Consider the following 21,259-nt stretch of genomic DNA (forward strand, 5'->3'; position numbering starts at 1 on the left):
ATCTGCACCTAAAAACTAGACAGAAGCATTCTCAGAAACTTCTGTGTGATGAGTGCATTCAACTCACAGAGTTGAACATTCCTTTTGATAGAGCAGTTTGGAAACACTAATTTTGTAAAATCTGCAAGTGTTTATTTGGAACGCTTTGAGGCCTATGCTGGAAAAGGAAATATCTTCACATAAAAACTAGACAGAAGCATTCTCAGAAACTTCTCTGTGATGAGTGCATTCTACTCACAGAGTTGAACCTTCTTTTTGATAGAAGAGTTTTCAAACTCTCTTTTTGTAGAATCTGCAAATGCATATTTGGAGCTGTATGATTCCAACGCTGGGAAAGGAAACATCCTCACATAGAAACTAGACAGAAGCATTCTCAGAAACTTGTTTGTGACGAGTGCATTCAACTCACAGACTTGAACCTTTCTTTTGAAAGAGCAGTTTTGGAACACTCTTTTTGTAGATTCTGCTAGTGTATATTTGGAGCGCTGTGAGGCCTATGTTGGGAAATGAAATATCTTCACCTAAAAACTAGACAGAAGCATTCTCAGAAACTTCTGTGTGATGAGTGCATTCAACTCACAGACTTGAACGTTCCTTTTGATAGAACAGTTTTGAAACACTCCTTTTATAGAATCTTTAAGGGTTTATTTCGAGCGCTTTGAGGCGTATGCTGGAAAAAAATATGTCTTCAAATAACAACTACACAGAAGCATTCTCAGAAACTTCTTTGTGATGAGTGCATTCAACTCACAGACTTGAACCTTCCCTTTGAAAGAGCAGTTTTGAAACACTCTTTTTGTAGAATCTGCAAGTGGATATTTGGAGCGCTTTGGGGCCTAGGCTGGGAAATGAAATATCTTCACCTAAAAACTAGACAGAAGCATTCTCAGAAACTTCTGTGTGATGAGTGCATTCAACTCACAGACTTCAACGTTCCTTTTTATAGAACAGTTTTGAAACTCACCTTTTGTAGAATCTGCAAGTGTTTATTTCGAGCGCTTTGAGGCCTATGCTGGAAAAGGAAATGTCTTCAAATAACAACTACACAGAAGCATTCTCAGAACCTTCTTTGTGATGAGTGCATTCAACTCACAGACTTGAACCTTCCTTTTGAAACAGCAGTTTTGAAACACTCTTTTTGTAGCATCTACAAATGGATATTTGGAGCGCTTTGTGGCCTATGCTGGGAAATGAAATATCTTCACCTAAAAACTAGACAGAAGCATTCTCAGAAACTTCTGTGTGATGAGTGCATTCAACTCACAGACTTGAACATTCCTTTTGATAGAGCAGTTTGGAAACACTAATTTTGTAAAATCTGCAAGTGTTTATTTGGAGCGCTTTGAGGCCTATGCTGGAAAAGGAAATATCTTCACATAAAAACTAGACAGAAGCATTCTCAGAAACTTCTCTGTGATGAGTGCATTCTACTCACAGAGTTGAACCTTCTTTTTGATACAAGAGTTTTCAAACACTCTTTTTGTAGAATCTGCAAGTGCATATTTGGAGCTGTTTGAGGCCAACGCTGGAAAAGGAAACATCCTCACATAGAAACTAGACAGAAGCATTCTCAGAAACTTGTTTGTGACGAGTGCATTCAACTCACAGACTTGAGCCTTTCTTTTGAAAGAGCAGTTTTGGAACACTCTGTTTGTAGAATCTGCTAGTGTATATTTGGAGCGCTGTGAGGCCTATGCTGGGAAATGAAATATCTTCACCTAAAAACAAGACAGAAGCATTCTCAGAAACTTCTGTGTGATGAGTGCATTCAACTCACAGACTTGAACGTTCCTTTTGATAGAACAGTTTTGAAACACTCCTTTTGTAGAATCTGCAAGTGTTTATTTGGAGCGCTTTGAGGCGTATGCTGGAAAAGGAAATGTCTTCAAATAACAACTACACAGAAGCATTCTCAGAAACTTCTTTGTGATGAGTGCATTCAACTCACAGACTTGAACCTTCCTTTTGAAAGAGCAGTTTTGAAACACTGTTTTGGTAGAATCTGCAAGTGGATATATGGGGCTCTTTGGGGCCTATGCTGGGAAATGAAATATCTGCACCTAAAAACTAGACAGAAGCATTCTCAGGAACTTCTGTGTGATGAGTGCATTCAACTCACAGACTTCAACGTTTCTTTTGATAGAACAGTTTTGAAACTCTCCTTTTGTAGACTCTGCAAGTGTTTATTTCGAGCGCTTTGAGGCCTACGCTGGAAAACGAAATGTCTTCAAATAACAACTACACAGAAACATTCTCAGAACATCCTTTGTGATGAGTGCATTCAACTCACAGACTTGAACCTTCCTTTTGAAAGAGCAGTTTTGAAACACTCTTTTTGTAGAATCTGCAAGTGGATATTTGGAGCGCTTCGGGGCCTATGCTGGGAAATGAAATATCTGCACCTAAAAACTAGACAGAAGCATTCTCAGAAACTTCTGTGTGATGAGTGCATTCAACTCACAGAGTTGAACATTCCTTTTGATAGAGCAGTTTGGAAACACTAATTTTGTAAAATCTGCAAGTGTTTATTTGGAACGCTTTGAGGCCTATGCTGGAAAAGGAAATATCTTCACATAAAAACTAGACAGAAGCATTCTCAGAAACTTCTCTGTGATGAGTGCATTCTACTCACAGAGTTGAACCTTCTTTTTGATAGAAGAGTTTTCAAACTCTCTTTTTGTAGAATCTGCAAATGCATATTTGGAGCTGTATGATTCCAACGCTGGGAAAGGAAACATCCTCACATAGAAACTAGACAGAAGCATTCTCAGAAACTTGTTTGTGACGAGTGCATTCAACTCACAGACTTGAACCTTTCTTTTGAAAGAGCAGTTTTGGAACACACTTTTTGTAGATTCTGCTAGTGTATATTTGGAGCGCTGTGAGGCCTATGTTGGGAAATGAAATATCGTCACCTAAAAACTAGACAGAAGCATTCTCAGAAACTTCTGTGTGATGAGGGCATTCAACTCACAGACTTGAACGTTCCTTTTGATAGAACAGTTTTGAAACACTCCTTTTATAGAATCTTTAAGGGTTCATTTCGAGCGCTTTGAGGCCTAGGCTGGAAAAAGATATGTCTTCAAATAACAACTACACAGAAGCATTCTCAGAAACTTCTTTGTGATGAGTGCATTCAACTCACAGACTTGAACCTTCCCTTTGAAAGAGCAGTTTTGAAACACTCTTTTTGTAGAATCTGCAAGTGGATATTTGGAGCGCTTTGGGGCCTAGGCTGGGAAATGAAATATCTTCACCTAAAAACTAGACAGAAGCATTCTCAGAAACTTCTGTGTGATGAGTGCATTCAACTCACAGACTTCAACGTTCCTTTTGATAGAACAGTTTTGAAACTCACCTTTTGTAGAATCTGCAAGTGTTTATTTCGAGCGCTTTGAGGCCTATGCTGGAAAAGGAAATGTCTTCAAATAACAACTACACAGAAGCATTCTCAGAACCTTCTTTGTGATGAGTGCATTCAACTCACAGACTTGAACCTTCCTTTTGAAACAGCAGTTTTGAAACACTCTTTTTGTAGCATCTACAAATGGATATTTGGAGCGCTTTGTGGCCTATGCTGGGAAATGAAATATCTTCACCTAAAAACTAGACAGAAGCATTCTCAGAAACTTCTGTGTGATGAGTGCATTCAACTCACAGACTTGAACATTCCTTTTGATAGAGCAGTTTGGAAACACTAATTTTGTAAAATCTGCAAGTGTTTATTTGGAGCGCTTTGAGGCCTATGCTGGAAAAGGAAATATCTTCACATAAAAACTAGACACAAGCATTCTCAGAAACTTCTCTGTGATGAGTGCATTCTACTCACAGAGTTGAACCTTCTTTTTGATACAAGAGTTTTCAAACACTCTTTTTGTAGAATCTGCAAGTGCATATTTGGAGCTGTTTGAGGCCAACGCTGGAAAAGGAAACATCCTCACATAGAAACTAGACAGAAGCATTCTCAGAAACTTGTTTGTGACGAGTGCATTCAACTCACAGACTTGAGCCTTTCTTTTGAAAGAGCAGTTTTGGAACACTCTTTTTGTAGAATCTGCTAGTGTATATTTGGAGCGCTGTGAGGCCTATGCTGGGAAATGAAATATCTTCACCTAAAAACAAGACAGAAGCATTCTCAGAAACTTCTGTGTGATGAGTGCATTCAACTCACAGACTTGAACGTTCCTTTTGATAGAACAGTTTTGAAACACTCCTTTTGTAGAATCTGCAAGTGTTTATTTGGAGCGCTTTGAGGCGTATGCTGGAAAAGGAAATGTCTTCAAATAACAACTACACAGAAGCATTCTCAGAAACTTCTTTGTGATGAGTGCATTCAACTCACAGACTTGAACCTTCCTTTTGAAAGAGCAGTTTTGAAACACTGTTTTGGTAGAATCTGCAAGTGGATATATGGGGCTCTTTGGGGCCTATGCTGGGAAATGAAATATCTGCACCTAAAAACTAGACAGAAGCATTCTCAGGAACTTCTGTGTGATGAGTGCATTCAACTCACAGACTTCAACGTTCCTTTTGATAGAACAGTTTTGAAACTCTCCTTTTGTAGACTCTGCAAGTGTTTATTTCGAGCGCTTTGAGGCCTACGCTGGAAAACGAAATGTCTTCAAATAACAACTACACAGAAACATTCTCAGAACATTCTTTGTGATGAGTGCATTCAACTCACAGACTTGAACCTTCCTTTTGAAACAGCAGTTTTGAAACACTCTTTTTGTAGCATCTACAAATGGATATTTGGAGCGCTTTGTGGCCTATGCTGGGAAATGAAATATCTTCACCTAAAAACTAGACAGAAGCATTCTCAGAAACTTCTGTGTGATGAGTGCATTCAACTCACAGACTTGAACATTCCTTTTGATAGAGCAGTTTGGAAACACTAATTTTGTAAAATCTGCAAGTGTTTATTTGGAGCGCTTTGAGGCCTATGCTGGAAAAGGAAATATCTTCACATAAAAACTAGACAGAAGCATTCTCAGAAACTTCTCTGTGATGAGTGCATTCTACTCACAGAGTTGAACCTTCTTTTTGATACAAGAGTTTTCAAACACTCTTTTTGTAGAATCTGCAAGTGCATATTTGGAGCTGTTTGAGGCCAACGCTGGAAAAGGAAACATCCTCACATAGAAACTAGACAGAAGCATTCTCAGAAACTTGTTTGTGACGAGTGCATTCAACTCACAGACTTGAGCCTTTCTTTTGAAAGAGCAGTTTTGGAACACTCTTTTTGTAGAATCTGCTAGTGTATATTTGGAGCGCTGTGAGGCCTATGCTGGGAAATGAAATATCTTCACCTAAAAACAAGACAGAAGCATTCTCAGAAACTTCTGTGTGATGAGTGCATTCAACTCACAGACTTGAACGTTCCTTTTGATAGAACAGTTTTGAAACACTCCTTTTGTAGAATCTGCAAGTGTTTATTTGGAGCGCTTTGAGGCGTATGCTGGAAAAGGAAATGTCTTCAATAACAACTACACAGAAGCATTCTCAGAAACTTCTTTGTGATGAGTGCATTCAACTCACAGACTTGAACCTTCCTTTTGAAAGAGCAGTTTTGAAACACTGTTTTGGTAGAATCTGCAAGTGGATATATGGGGCTCTTTGGGGCCTATGCTGGGAAATGAAATATCTGCACCTAAAAACTAGACAGAAGCATTCTCAGGAACTTCTGTGTGATGAGTGCATTCAACTCACAGACTTCAACGTTCCTTTTGATAGAACAGTTTTGAAACTCTCCTTTTGTAGACTCTGCAAGTGTTTATTTCGAGCGCTTTGAGGCCTACGCTGGAAAACGAAATGTCTTCAAATAACAACTACACAGAAACATTCTCAGAACATTCTTTGTGATGAGTGCATTCAACTCACAGACTTGAACCTTCCTTTTGAAAGAGCAGTTTTGAAACACTCTTTTTGTAGAATCTGCAAGTGGATATTTGGAGCGCTTCGGGGATAATGCTGGGAAATGAAATATCTTCACCTAAAAACTAGACAGAAGCATTCTCAGAAACTTCTGTGTGATGAGTGCATTCAACTCACAGACTTGAACATTCCTTTTGATAGAGCAGTTTGGAAACACTAATTTTGTAAAATCTGCAAGTGTTTATTTGGAACGCTTTGAGGCCTATGCTGGAAAAGGAAATATCTTCACATAAAAACTAGACAGAAGCATTCTCAGAAACTTCTCTGTGATGAGTGCATTCTACTCACAGAGTTGAACCTTCTTTTTGATAGAAGAGTTTTCAAACTCTCTTTTTGTAGAATCTGCAAATGCATATTTGGAGCTGTATGATTCCAACGCTGGGAAAGGAAACATCCTCACATAGAAACTAGACAGAAGCATTCTCAGAAACTTGTTTGTGACGAGTGCATTCAACTCACAGACTTGAACCTTTCTTTTGAAAGAGCAGTTTTGGAACACTCTTTTTGTAGATTCTGCTAGTGTGTATTTGGAGCGCTGTGAGGCCTATGTTGGGAAATGAAATATCTTCACCTAAAAACTAGACAGAAGCATTCTCAGAAACTTCTGTGTGATGAGTGCATTCAACTCACAGACTTGAACGTTCCTTTTGATAGAACAGTTTTGAAACACTCCTTTTGTAGAATCTGCAAGTGTTTATTTGGAGCGCTTTGAGGCGTATGCTGGAAAAGGAAATGTCTTCAAATAACAACTACACAGAAGCATTCTCAGAAACTTCTTTGTGATGAGTGCATTCAACTCACAGACTTGAACCTTCCTTTTGAAAGAGCAGTTTTGAAACACTGTTTTGGTAGAATCTGCAAGTGGATATATGGGGCTCTTTGGGGCCTATGCTGGGAAATGAAATATCTGCACCTAAAAACTAGACAGAAGCATTCTCAGGAACTTCTGTGTGATGAGTGCATTCAACTCACAGACTTCAACGTTCCTTTTGATAGAACAGTTTTGAAACTCTCCTTTTGTAGACTCTGCAAGTGTTTATTTCGAGCGCTTTGAGGCCTACGCTGGAAAACGAAATGTCTTCAAATAACAACTACACAGAAACATTCTCAGAACATTCTTTGTGATGAGTGCATTCAACTCACAGACTTGAACCTTCCTTTTGAAAGAGCAGTTTTGAAACACTCTTTTTGTAGAATCTGCAAGTGGATATTTGGAGCGCTTCGGGGCCTATGCTGGGAAATGAAATATCTTCACCTAAAAACTAGACAGAAGCATTCTCAGAAACTTCTGTGTGATAAGTGCATTCAACTCACAGAGTTGAACATTCCTTTTGATAGAGCAGTTTGGAAACACTAATTTTGTAAAATCTGCAAGTGTTTATTTGGAACGCTTTGAGGCCTATGCTGGAAAAGGAAATATCTTCACATAAAAACTAGACAGAAGCATTCTCAGAAACTTCTCTGTGATGAGTGCATTCTACTCACACAGTTGAACCTTCTTTTTGATAGAAGAGTTTTCAAACTCTCTTTTTGTAGAATCTGCAAATGCATATTTGGAGCTGTATGATTCCAACGCTGGGAAAGGAAACATCCTCACATAGAAACTAGACAGAAGCATTCTCAGAAACTTGTTTGTGACGAGTGCATTCAACTCACAGACTTGAACTTTTCTTTTGAAAGAGCAGTTTTGGAACACTCTTTTTGTAGATTCTGCTAGTGTATATTTGGAGCGCTGTGAGGCCTATGTTGGGAAATGAAATATCTTCACCTAAAAACTAGACAGAAGCATTCTCAGAAACTTCTGTGTGATGAGTGCATTCAACTCACAGACTTGAACGTTCCTTTTGATAGAACAGTTTTGAAACACTCCTTTTATAGAATCTTTAAGGGTTTATTTCGAGCGCTTTGAGGCGTATGCTGGAAAAAGATATGTCTTCAAATAACAACTACACAGAAGCTTTCTCAGAAACTTCTTTGTGATGAGTGCATTCAACTCACAGACTTGAACCTTCCCTTTGAAAGAGCAGTTTTGAAACACTCTTTTTGTAGAATCTGCAAGTGGATATTTGGAGCGCTTTGGGGCCTAGGCTGGGAAATGAAATATCTTCACCTAAAAACTAGACAGAAGCATTCTCAGAAACTTCTGTGTGATGAGTGCATTCAACTCACAGACTTCAACGTTCCTTTTGATAGAACAGTTTTGAAACTCACCTTTTGTAGAATCTGCAAGTCTTTATTTCGAGCGCTTTGAGGCCTATGCTGGAAAAGGAAATGTCTTCAAATAACAACTACACAGAAGCATTCTCAGAACCTTCTTTGTGATGAGTGCATTCAACTCACAGACTTGAACCTTCCTTTTGAAACAGCAGTTTTGAAACACTCTTTTTGTAGCATCTACAAATGGATATTTGGAGCGCTTTGGGGCCTATGCTGGGAAATGAAATATCTTCACCTAAAAACTAGACAGAAGCATTCTCAGAAACTTCTGTGTGATGAGTGCATTCAACTCACAGACTTGAACATTCCTTTTGATAGAGCAGTTTGGAAACACTAATTTTGTAAAATCTGCAAGTGTTTATTTGGAGCGCTTTGAGGCCTATGCTGGAAAAGGAAATATCTTCACATAAAAACTAGACAGAAGCATTCTCAGAAACTTCTCTGTGATGAGTGCATTCTACTCACAGAGTTGAACCTTCTTTTTGATACAAGAGTTTTCAAACACTCTTTTTGTAGAATCTGCAAGTGCATATTTGGAGCTGTTTGAGGCCAACGCTGGAAAAGGAAACATCCTCACATAGAAACTAGACAGAAGCATTCTCAGAAACTTGTTTGTGACGAGTGCATTCAACCCACAGACTTGAGCCTTTCTTTTGAAAGAGCAGTTTTGGAACACTCTTTTTGTAGAATCTGCTAGTGTATATTTGGAGCGCTGTGAGGCCTATGCTGGGAAATGAAATATCTTCACCTAAAAACAAGACAGAAGCATTCTCAGAAACTTCTGTGTGATGAGTGCATTCAACTCACAGACTTGAACGTTCCTTTTGATAGAACAGTTTTGAAACACTCCTTTTGTAGAATCTGCAAGTGTTTATTTGGAGCGCTTTGAGGCGTATGCTGGAAAAGGAAATGTCTTCAAATAACAACTACACAGAAGCATTCTCAGAAACTTCTTTGTGATGAGTGCATTCAACTCACAGACTTGAACCTTCCTTTTGAAAGAGCAGTTTTGAAACACTGTTTTGGTAGAATCTGCAAGTGGATATATGGGGCTCTTTGGGGCCTATGCTGGGAAATGAAATATCTGCACCTAAAAACTAGACAGAAGCATTCTCAGGAACTTCTGTGTGATGAGTGCATTCAACTCACAGACTTCAACGTTCCTTTTGATAGAACAGTTTTGAAACTCTCCTTTTGTAGACTCTGCAAGTGTTTATTTCGAGCGCTTTGAGGCCTACGCTGGAAAACGAAATGTCTTCAAATAACAACTACACAGAAACATTCTCAGAACATTCTTTGTGATGAGTGCATTCAACTCACAGACTTGAACCTTCCTTTTGAAAGAGCAGTTTTGAAACACTCTTTTTGTAGAATCTGCAAGTGGATATTTGGAGCGCTTCGGGGCCTATGCTGGGAAATGAAATATCTGCACCTAAAAACTAGACAGAAGCATTCTCAGAAACTTCTGTGTGATGAGTGCATTCAACTCACAGAGTTGAACATTCCTTTTGATAGAGCAGTTTGGAAACACTAATTTTGTAAAATCTGCAAGTGTTTATTTGGAACGCTTTGAGGCCTATGCTGGAAAAGGAAATATCTTCACATAAAAACTAGACAGAAGCATTCTCAGAAACTTCTCTGTGATGAGTGCATTCTACTCACAGAGTTGAACCTTCTTTTTGATACAAGAGTTTTCAAACTCTGTTTTTGTAGAATCTGCAAATGCATATTTGGAGCTGTATGATTCCAACGCTGGGAAAGGAAACATCCTCACATAGAAACTAGACAGAAGCATTCTCAGAAACTTGTTTGTGACGAGTGCATTCAACTCACAGACTTGAACCTTTCTTTTGAAAGAGCAGTTTTGGAACACACTTTTTGTAGATTCTGCTAGTGTATATTTGGAGCGCTGTGAGGCCTATGTTGGGAAATGAAATATCGTCACCTAAAAACTAGACAGAAGCATTCTCAGAAACTTCTGTGTGATGAGGGCATTCAACTCACAGACTTGAACGTTCCTTTGATAGAACAGTTTTGAAACACTCCTTTTATAGAATCTTTAAGGGTTTATTTCGAGCGCTTTGAGGCCTAGGCTGGAAAAAGATATGTCTTCAAATAACAACTACACAGAAGCATTCTCAGAAACTTCTTTGTGATGAGTGCATTCAACTCAGAGACTTGAACCTTCCCTTTGAAAGAGCAGTTTTGAAACACTCTTTTTGTAGAATCTGCAAGTGGATATTTGGAGCGCTTTGGGGCCTAGGCTGGGAAATGAAATATCTTCACCTAAAAACTAGACAGAAGCATTCTCAGAAACTTCTGTGTGATGAGTGCATTCAACTCACAGACTTCAACGTTCCTTTTGATAGAACAGTTTTGAAACTCACCTTTTGTAGAATCTGCAAGTGTTTATTTCGAGCGCTTTGAGGCCTATGCTGGAAAAGGAAATGTCTTCAAATAACAACTACACAGAAGCATTCTCAGAACCTTCTTTGTGATGAGTGCATTCAACTCACAGACTTGAACCTTCCTTTTGAAACAGCAGTTTTGAAACACTCTTTTTGTAGCATCTACAAATGGATATTTGGAGCGCTTTGGGGCCTATGCTGGGAAATGAAATATCTTCACCTAAAAACTAGACAGAAGCATTCTCAGAAACTTCTGTGTGATGAGTGCATTCAACTCACAGACTTGAACATTCCTTTTGATAGAGCAGTTTGGAAACACTAATTTTGTAAAATCTGCAAGTGTTTATTTGGAGCGCTTTGAGGCCTATGCTGGAAAAGGAAATATCTTCACATAAAAACTAGACAGAAGCATTCTCAGAAACTTCTCTGTGATGAGTGCATTCTACTCACAGAGTTGAACCTTCTTTTTGATACAAGAGTTTTCAAACACTCTTTTTGTAGAATCTGCAAGTGCATATTTGGAGCTGTTTGAGGCCAACGCTGGAAAAGGAAACATCCTCACATAGAAACTAGACAGAAGCATTCTCAGAAACTTGTTTGTGACGAGTGCATTCAACTCACAGACTTGAACCTTTCTTTTGAAAGAGCAGTTTTGGAACACTCTTTTTGTAGATTCTGCTAGTGTATATTTGGAGCGCTGTGAGGCCTATGTTGGGAAATGAAATATCTTCACCTAAAAACTAGACAGAAGCATTCTCAGAAACTTCTGTGTGATGAGTGCATTCAACTCACAGACTTGAACGTTCCTTTTGATAGAACAGTTTTGAAACACTCCTTTTATAGAATCTTTAAGGGTTTATTTCGAGCGCTTTGAGGCGTATGCTGGAAAAAGATATGTCTTCAAATAACAACTACACAGAAGCATTCTCAGAAACTTCTTTGTGATGAGTGCATTCAACTCACAGACTTGAACCTTCCCTTTGAAAGAGCAGTTTTGAAACACTCTTTTTGTAGAATCTGCAAGTGGATATTTGGAGCGCTTTGGGGCCTAGGCTGGGAAATGAAATATCTTCACCTAAAAACTAGACAGAAGCATTCTCAGAAACTTCTGTGTGATGAGTGCATTCAACTCACAGACTTGAACATTCCTTTTGATAGAGCAGTTTGGAAACACTAATTTTGTAAAATCTGCAAGTGTTTACTTGGAGCGCTTTGAGGCCTATGCTGGAAAAGGAAATATCTTCACATAAAAACTAGACAGAAGCATTCTCAGAAACTTCTCTGTGATGAGTGCATTCTACTCACGGAGTTGAACCTTCTTTTTGATACAAGAGTTTTCAAACACTCTTTTTGTAGAATCTGCAAGTGCATATTTGGAGCTGTTTGAGGCCAACGCTTGAAAAGGAAACATCCTCACATAGAAACTAGACAGAAGCATTCTCAGAAACTTGTTTGTGACGAGTGCATTCAACTCACAGACTTGAGCCTTTCTTTTGAAAGAGCAGTTTTGGAACACTCTTTTTGTAGAATCTGCTAGTGTATATTTGGAGCGCTGTGAGGCCTATGCTGGGAAATGAAATATCTTCACCTAAAAACAAGACAGAAGCATTCTCAGAAACTTCTGTGTGATGAGTGCATTCAACTCACAGACTTGAACGTTCCTTTTGATAGAACAGTTTTGAAACACTCCTTTTATAGAATCTTTAAGGGTTTATTTCGAGCGCTTTGAGGCGTATGCTGGAAAAAGATATGTCTTCAAATAACAACTACACAGAAGCATTCTCAGAAACTTCTTTGTGATGAGTGCATTCAACTCACAGACTTGAACCTTCCCTTTGAAAGAGCAGTTTTGAAACACTCTTTTTGTAGAATCTGCAAGTGGATATTTGGAGCGCTTTGGGGCCTAGGCTGGGAAATGAAATATCTTCACCTAAAAACTAGACAGAAGCATTCTCAGAAACTTCTGTGTGATGAGTGCATTCAACTCACAGACTTCAACGTTCCTTTTGATAGAACAGTTTTGAAACTCACCTTTTGTAGAATCTGCAAGTGTTTATTTCGAGCGCTTTGAGGCCTATGCTGGAAAAGGAAATGTCTTCAAATAACAACTACACAGAAGCATTCTCAGAACCTTCTTTGTGATGAGTGCATTCAACTCACAGACTTGAACCTTCCTTTTGAAACAGCAGTTTTGAAACACTCTTTTTGTAGCATCTACAAATGGATATTTGGAGCGCTTTGGGGCCTATGCTGGGAAATGAAATATCTTCACCTAAAAACTAGACAGAAGCATTCTCAGAAACTTCTGTGTGATGAGTGCATTCAACTCACAGACTTGAACATTCCTTTTGATAGAGCAGTTTGGAAACACTAATTTTGTAAAATCTGCAAGTGTTTATTTGGAGCGCTTTGAGGCCTATGCTGGAAAAGGAAATATCTTCACATAAAAACTAGACAGAAGCATTCTCAGAAACTTCTCCGTGATGAGTGCATTCTACTCACAGAGTTGAACCTTCTTTTTGATACAAGAGTTTTCAAACACTCTTTTTGTAGAATCTGCAAGTGCATATTTGGAGCTGTTTGAGGCCAACGCTGGAAAAGGAAACATCCTCACATAGAAACTAGACAGAAGCATTCTCAGAAACTTGTTTGTGACGAGTGCATTCAACTCACAGACTTGAGCCTTTCTTTTGAAAGAGCAGTTTTGGAACACTCTGTTTGTAGAATCTGCTAGTGTATATTTGGAGCGCTGTGAGGCCTATGCTGGGAAATGAAATATCTTCACCTAAAAACAAGACAGAAGCATTCTCAGAAACTTCTGTGTGATGAGTGCATTCAACTCACAGACTTGAACGTTCCTTTTCATAGAACAGTTTTGAAACACTCCTTTTGTAGAATCTGCAAGTGTTTATTTGGAGCGCTTTTAGGCGTATGCTTTAAAAGGAAATGTCTTCAAATAACAACTACACAGAAGCATTCTCAGAAACTTCTTTGTGATGAGTGCATTCAACTCACAGACTTGAACCTTCCTTTTGAAAGAGAAGTTTTGAAACACTGTTTTGGTAGAATCTGCAAGTGGATATATGGGGCTCTTTGGGGCCTATGCTGGGAAATGAGATATCTGCACCTAAAAACTAGACAGAAGCATTCTCAGGAACTTCTGTGTGATGAGTGCATTCAACTCACAGACTTCAACGTTCCTTTTGATAGAACAGTTTTGAAACTCTCCTTTTGTAGACTCTGCAAGTGTTTATTTCGAGCGCTTTGAGGCCTACGCTGGAAAACGAAATGTCTTCAAATAACAACTACACAGAAACATTCTCAGAACATTCTTTGTGATGAGTGCATTCAACTCACAGACTTGAACCTTCCTTTTGAAAGAGCAGTTTTGAAACACTCTTTTTGTAGAATCTGCAAGTGGATATTTGGAGCGCTTCGGGGATAATGCTGGGAAATGAAATATCTTCACCTAAAAACTAGACAGAAGCATTCTCAGAAACTTCTGTGTGATGAGTGCATTCAACTCACAGAGTTGAACATTCCTTTTGATAGAGCAGTTTGGAAACACTAATTTTGTAAAATCTGCAAGTGTTTATTTGGAACGCTTTGAGGCCTATGCTGGAAAAGGAAATATCTTCACATAAAAACTAGACAGAAGCATTCTCAGAAACTTCTCTGTGATGAGTGCATTCTACTCACACAGTTGAACCTTCTTTTTGATAGAAGAGTTTTCAAACTCTCTTTTTGTAGAATCTGCAAATGCATATTTGGAGCTGTATGATTCCAACGCTGGGAAAGGAAACATCCTCACATAGAAACTAGACAGAAGCATTCTCAGAAACTTGTTTGTGACGAGTGCATTCAACTCACAGACTTGAACTTTTCTTTTGAAAGAGCAGTTTTGGACCACTCTTTTTGTAGATTCTGCTAGTGTATATTTGGAGCGCTGTGAGGCCTATGTTGGGAAATGAAATATCTTCACCTAAAAACTAGACAGAAGCATTCTCAGAAACTTCTGTGTGATGAGTGCATTCAACTCACAGACTTGAACGTTCCTTTTGATAGAACAGTTTTGAAACACTCCTTTTATAGAATCTTTAAGGGTTTATTTCGAGCGCTTTGAGGCGTATGCTGGAAAAAGATATGTCTTCAAATAACAACTACACAGAAGCATTCTCAGAAACTTCCTGGTGATGAGTGCATTCAACTAACAGACTTGAACCTTCCCTTTGTAAGAGCAGTTTTGAAACACTCTTTTTGTAGAATCTGCAAGTGGATATTTGGAGCGCTTTGGGGCCTAGGCTGGGAAATGAAATATCTTCACCTAAAAACTAGACAGAAGCATTCTCAGAAACTTCTGTGTGATGAGCGCATTCAACTCACAGACTTCAACGTTCCTTTTGATAGAACAGTTTTGAAACTCACCTTTTGTAGAATCTGCAAGTGTTTATTTCGAGCGCTTTGAGGCCTATGCTGGAAAAGGAAATGTCTTCAAATAACAACTACACAGAAGCATTCTCAGAACCTTCTTTGTGATGAGTGCATTCAACTCACAGACTTGAACCTTCCTTTTGAAACAGCAGTTTTGAAACACTCTTTTTGTAGAATCTACAAATGGATATTTGGAGCGCTTTGGGGCCTATGCTGGGAAATGAAATATCTTCACCTAAAAACTAGACAGAAGCATTCTCAGAAACTTCTGTGTGATGAGTGCATTCAACTCACAGACTTGAACATTCCTTTTGATAGAGCAGTTTGGAAACACTAATTTTGTAAAATCTGCAAGTGTTTACTTGGAGCGCTTTGAGGCCTATGCTGGAAAAGGAAATATCTTCACATAAAAACTAGACAGAAGCATTCTCAGAAACTTCTCTGTGATGAGTGCATTCTACTCACGGAGTTGAACCTTCTTTTTGATACAAGAGTTTTCAAACACTCTTTTTGTAGAATCTGCAAGTGCATATTTGGAGCTGTTTGAGGCCAACGCTGGAAAAGGAAACATCCTCACATAGAAACTAGACAGAAGCATTCTCAGAAACTTGTTTGTGACGAGTGCATTCAACTCACAGACTTGAGCCTTTCTTTTGAAAGAGCAGTTTTGGAACACTCTTTTTGTAGAATCTGCTAGTGTATATTTGGAGCGCTGTGAGGCCTATGCTGGGAAATGAAATATCTTCACCTAAAAACAAGACAGAAGCATTCTCAGAAACTTCTGTGTGATGAGTGCATTCAACTCACAGACTTGAACGTTCCTTTTGATAGAACAGTTTTGAAACACTCCTTTTGTAGAATCTGCAAGTGTTTATTTGGAGAGCTTTGAGGCGTATGCTGGAAAAGGAAATGTCTTCAAATAACAACTACACAGAAGCATTCTCAGAAACTTCTTTGTGATGAGTGCATTCAACTCACAGACTTGAACCTTCCTTTTGAAAGAGCAGTTTTGAAACACTGTTTTGGTAGAATCTGCAAGTGGATATATGGAGCTCTTTGGGGCCTATGCTGGGAAATGAAATATCTGCACCTAAAAACTAGACAGAAGCATTCTCAGGAACTTCTGTGTGATGAGTGCATTCAACCCACAGACTTCAACGTTCCTTTTGACAGAACAGTTTTGAAACTCTCCTTTTGTAGACTCTGCAAGTGTTTATTTCGAGCGCTTTGAGGCCTACGCTGGAAAACGAAATGTCTTCAAATAACAACTACACAGAAACATTCTCAGAACATTCTTTGTGATGAGTGCATTCAACTCACAGACTTGAACCTTCCTTTTGAAAGAGCAGTTTTGAAACACTCTTTTTGTAGAATCTGCAAGTGGATATTTGGAGCGCTTCGGGGCCTATGCTGGGAAATGAAATATCTTCACCTAAAAACTAGACAGAAGCATTCTCAGAAACTTCTCTGTGATGAGTGCATTCTACTCAGAGAGTTGAACCTTCTTTTTGATAGAAGAGTTTTCAAACTCTCTTTTTGTAGAATCTGCAAATGCATATTTGGAGCTGTATGATTCCAACGCTGGGAAAGGAAACATCCTCACATAGAAACCAGACAGAAGCATTCTCAGAAACTTGTTTGTGACGAGTGCATTCAACTCACAGACTTGAACCTTTCTTTTGAAAGAGCAGTTTTGGAACACTCTTTTTGTAGATTCTGCTAGTGTATATTTGGAGCGCTGTGAGGCCTATGTTGGGAAATGAAATATCTTCACCTAAAAACTAGACAGAAGCATTCTCAGAAACTTCTGTGTGATGAGTGCATTCAACTCACAGACTTGAACGTTCCTTTTGATAGAACAGTTTTGAAACACTCCTTTTATAGAATCTTTAAGGGTTCATTTCGAGCGCTTTGAGGCGTATGCTGGAAAAAGATATGTCTTCAAATAACAACTACACAGAAGCATTCTCAGAAACTTCTTTGTGATGAGTGCATTCAACTCACAGACTTGAACCTTCCCTTTGAAAGAGCAGTTTTGAAACACTCTTTTTGTAGAATCTGCAAGTGGATATTTGGAGCGCTTTGGGGCCTAGGCTGGGAAATGAAATATCTTCACCTAAAAACTAGACAGAAGCATTCTCAGAAACTTCTGTGTGATGAGTGCATTCAACTCACAGACTTCAACGTTCCTTTTGATAGAACAGTTTTGAAACTCACCTTTTGTAGAATCTGCAAGTGTTTATTTCGAGCGCTTTGAGGCCTATGCTGGAAAAGGAAATGTCTTCAAATAACAACTACACAGAAGCATTCTCAGAACCTTCTTTGTGATGAGTGCATTCAACTCACAGACTTGAACCTTCCTTTTGAAACAGCAGTTTTGAAACACTCTTTTTGTAGCATCTACAAATGGATATTTGGAGCGCTTTGGGGCCTATGCTGGGAAATGAAATATCTTCACCTAAAAACTAGACAGAAGCATTCTCAGAAACTTCTGTGTGATGAGTGCATTCAACTCACAGACTTGAACATTCCTTTTGATAGAGCAGTTTGGAAACACTAATTTTGTAAAATCTGCAAGTGTTTATTTGGAGCGCTTTGAGGCCTATGCTGGAAAAGGAAATATCTTCACATAAAAACTAGACAGAAGCATTCTCAGAAACTTCTCCGTGATGAGTGCATTCTACTCACAGAGTTGAACCTTCTTTTTGATACAAGAGTTTTCAAACACTCTTTTTGTAGAATCTGCAAGTGCATATTTGGAGCTGTTTGAGGCCAACGCTGGAAAAGGAAACATCCTCACATAGAAACTAGACAGAAGCATTCTCAGAAACTTGTTTGTGACGAGTGCATTCAACTCACAGACTTGAGCCTTTCTTTTGAAAGAGCAGTTTTGGAACACTCTGTTTGTAGAATCTGCTAGTGTATATTTGGAGCGCTGTGAGGCCTATGCTGGGAAATGAAATATCTTCACCTAAAAACAAGACAGAAGCATTCTCAGAAACTTCTGTGTGATGAGTGCATTCAACTCACAGACTTGAACGTTCCTTTTCATAGAACAGTTTTGAAACACTCCTTTTGTAGAATCTGCAAGTGTTTATTTGGAGCGCTTTTAGGCGTATGCTTTAAAAGGAAATGTCTTCAAATAACAACTACACAGAAGCATTCTCAGAAACTTCTTTGTGATGAGTGCATTCAACTCACAGACTTGAACCTTCCTTTTGAAAGAGAAGTTTTGAAACACTGTTTTGGTAGAATCTGCAAGTGGATATATGGGGCTCTTTGGGGCCTATGCTGGGAAATGAGATATCTGCACCTAAAAACTAGACAGAAGCATTCTCAGGAACTTCTGTGTGATGAGTGCATTCAACTCACAGACTTCAACGTTCCTTTTGATAGAACAGTTTTGAAACTCTCCTTTTGTAGACTCTGCAAGTGTTTATTTCGAGCGCTTTGAGGCCTACGCTGGAAAACGAAATGTCTTCAAATAACAACTACACAGAAACATTCTCAGAACATTCTTTGTGATGAGTGCATTCAACTCACAGACTTGAACCTTCCTTTTGAAAGAGCAGTTTTGAAACACTCTTTTTGTAGAATCTGCAAGTGGATATTTGGAGCGCTTCGGGGATAATGCTGGGAAATGAAATATCTTCACCTAAAAACTAGACAGAAGCATTCTCAGAAACTTCTGTGTGATGAGTGCATTCAACTCACAGAGTTGAACATTCCTTTTGATAGAGCAGTTTGGAAACACTAATTTTGTAAAATCTGCAAGTGTTTATTTGGAACGCTTTGAGGCCTATGCTGGAAAAGGAAATATCTTCACATAAAAACTAGACAGAAGCATTCTCAGAAACTTCTCTGTGATGAGTGCATTCTACTCACACAGTTGAACCTTCTTTTTGATAGAAGAGTTTTCAAACTCTCTTTTTGTAGAATCTGCAAATGCATATTTGGAGCTGTATGATTCCAACGCTGGGAAAGGAAACATCCTCACATAGAAACTAGACAGAAGCATTCTCAGAAACTTGTTTGTGACGAGTGCATTCAACTCACAGACTTGAACTTTTCTTTTGAAAGAGCAGTTTTGGACCACTCTTTTTGTAGATTCTGCTAGTGTATATTTGGAGCGCTGTGAGGCCTATGTTGGGAAATGAAATATCTTCACCTAAAAACTAGACAGAAGCATTCTCAGAAACTTCTGTGTGATGAGTGCATTCAACTCACAGACTTGAACGTTCCTTTTGATAGAACAGTTTTGAAACACTCCTTTTATAGAATCTTTAAGGGTTTATTTCGAGCGCTTTGAGGCGTATGCTGGAAAAAGATATGTCTTCAAATAACAACTACACAGAAGCATTCTCAGAAACTTCCTGGTGATGAGTGCATTCAACTAACAGACTTGAACCTTCCCTTTGTAAGAGCAGTTTTGAAACACTCTTTTTGTAGAATCTGCAAGTGGATATTTGGAGCGCTTTGGGGCCTAGGCTGGGAAATGAAATATCTTCACCTAAAAACTAGACAGAAGCATTCTCAGAAACTTCTGTGTGATGAGCGCATTCAACTCACAGACTTCAACGTTCCTTTTGATAGAACAGTTTTGAAACTCACCTTTTGTAGAATCTGCAAGTGTTTATTTCGAGCGCTTTGAGGCCTATGCTGGAAAAGGAAATGTCTTCAAATAACAACTACACAGAAGCATTCTCAGAACCTTCTTTGTGATGAGTGCATTCAACTCACAGACTTGAACCTTCCTTTTGAAACAGCAGTTTTGAAACACTCTTTTTGTAGAATCTACAAATGGATATTTGGAGCGCTTTGGGGCCTATGCTGGGAAATGAAATATCTTCACCTAAAAACTAGACAGAAGCATTCTCAGAAACTTCTGTGTGATGAGTGCATTCAACTCACAGACTTGAACATTCCTTTTGATAGAGCAGTTTGGAAACACTAATTTTGTAAAATCTGCAAGTGTTTACTTGGAGCGCTTTGAGGCCTATGCTGGAAAAGGAAATATCTTCACATAAAAACTAGACAGAAGCATTCTCAGAAACTTCTCTGTGATGAGTGCATTCTACTCACGGAGTTGAACCTTCTTTTTGATACAAGAGTTTTCAAACACTCTTTTTGTAGAATCTGCAAGTGCATATTTGGAGCTGTTTGAGGCCAACGCTGGAAAAGGAAACATCCTCACATAGAAACTAGACAGAAGCATTCTCAGAAACTTGTTTGTGACGAGTGCATTCAACTCACAGACTTGAGCCTTTCTTTTGAAAGAGCAGTTTTGGAACACTCTTTTTGTAGAATCTGCTAGTGTATATTTGGAGCGCTGTGAGGCCTATGCTGGGAAATGAAATATCTTCACCTAAAAACAAGACAGAAGCATTCTCAGAAACTTCTGTGTGATGAGTGCATTCAACTCACAGACTTGAACGTTCCTTTTGATAGAACAGTTTTGAAACACTCCTTTTGTAGAATCTGCAAGTGTTTATTTGGAGAGCTTTGAGGCGTATGCTGGAAAAGGAAATGTCTTCAAATAACAACTACACAGAAGCATTCTCAGAAACTTCTTTGTGATGAGTGCATTCAACTCACAGACTTGAACCTTCCTTTTGAAAGAGCAGTTTTGAAACACTGTTTTGGTAGAATCTGCAAGTGGATATATGGAGCTCTTTGGGGCCTATGCTGGGAAATGAAATATCTGCACCTAAAAACTAGACAGAAGCATTCTCAGGAACTTCTGTGTGATGAGTGCATTCAACCCACAGACTTCAACGTTCCTTTTGACAGAACAGTTTTGAAACTCTCCTTTTGTAGACTCTGCAAGTGTTTATTTCGAGCGCTTTGAGGCCTACGCTGGAAAACGAAATGTCTTCAAATAACAACTACACAGAAACATTCTCAGAACATTCTTTGTGATGAGTGCATTCAACTCACAGACTTGAACCTTCCTTTTGAAAGAGCAGTTTTGAAACACTCTTTTTGTAGAATCTGCAAGTGGATATTTGGAGCGCTTCGGGGCCTATGCTGGGAAATGAAATATCTTCACCTAAAAACTAGACAGAAGCATTCTCAGAAACTTCTCTGTGATGAGTGCATTCTACTCAGAGAGTTGAACCTTCTTTTTGATAGAAGAGTTTTCAAACTCTCTTTTTGTAGAATCTGCAAATGCATATTTGGAGCTGTATGATTCCAACGCTGGGAAAGGAAACATCCTCACATAGAAACCAGACAGAAGCATTCTCAGAAACTTGTTTGTGACGAGTGCA

This window comes from Pongo abelii, chromosome 7 (genome assembly GCF_028885655.2).
Source record: "Pongo abelii isolate AG06213 chromosome 7, NHGRI_mPonAbe1-v2.0_pri, whole genome shotgun sequence".
Taxonomy (NCBI): domain Eukaryota; kingdom Metazoa; phylum Chordata; class Mammalia; order Primates; family Hominidae; genus Pongo; species Pongo abelii.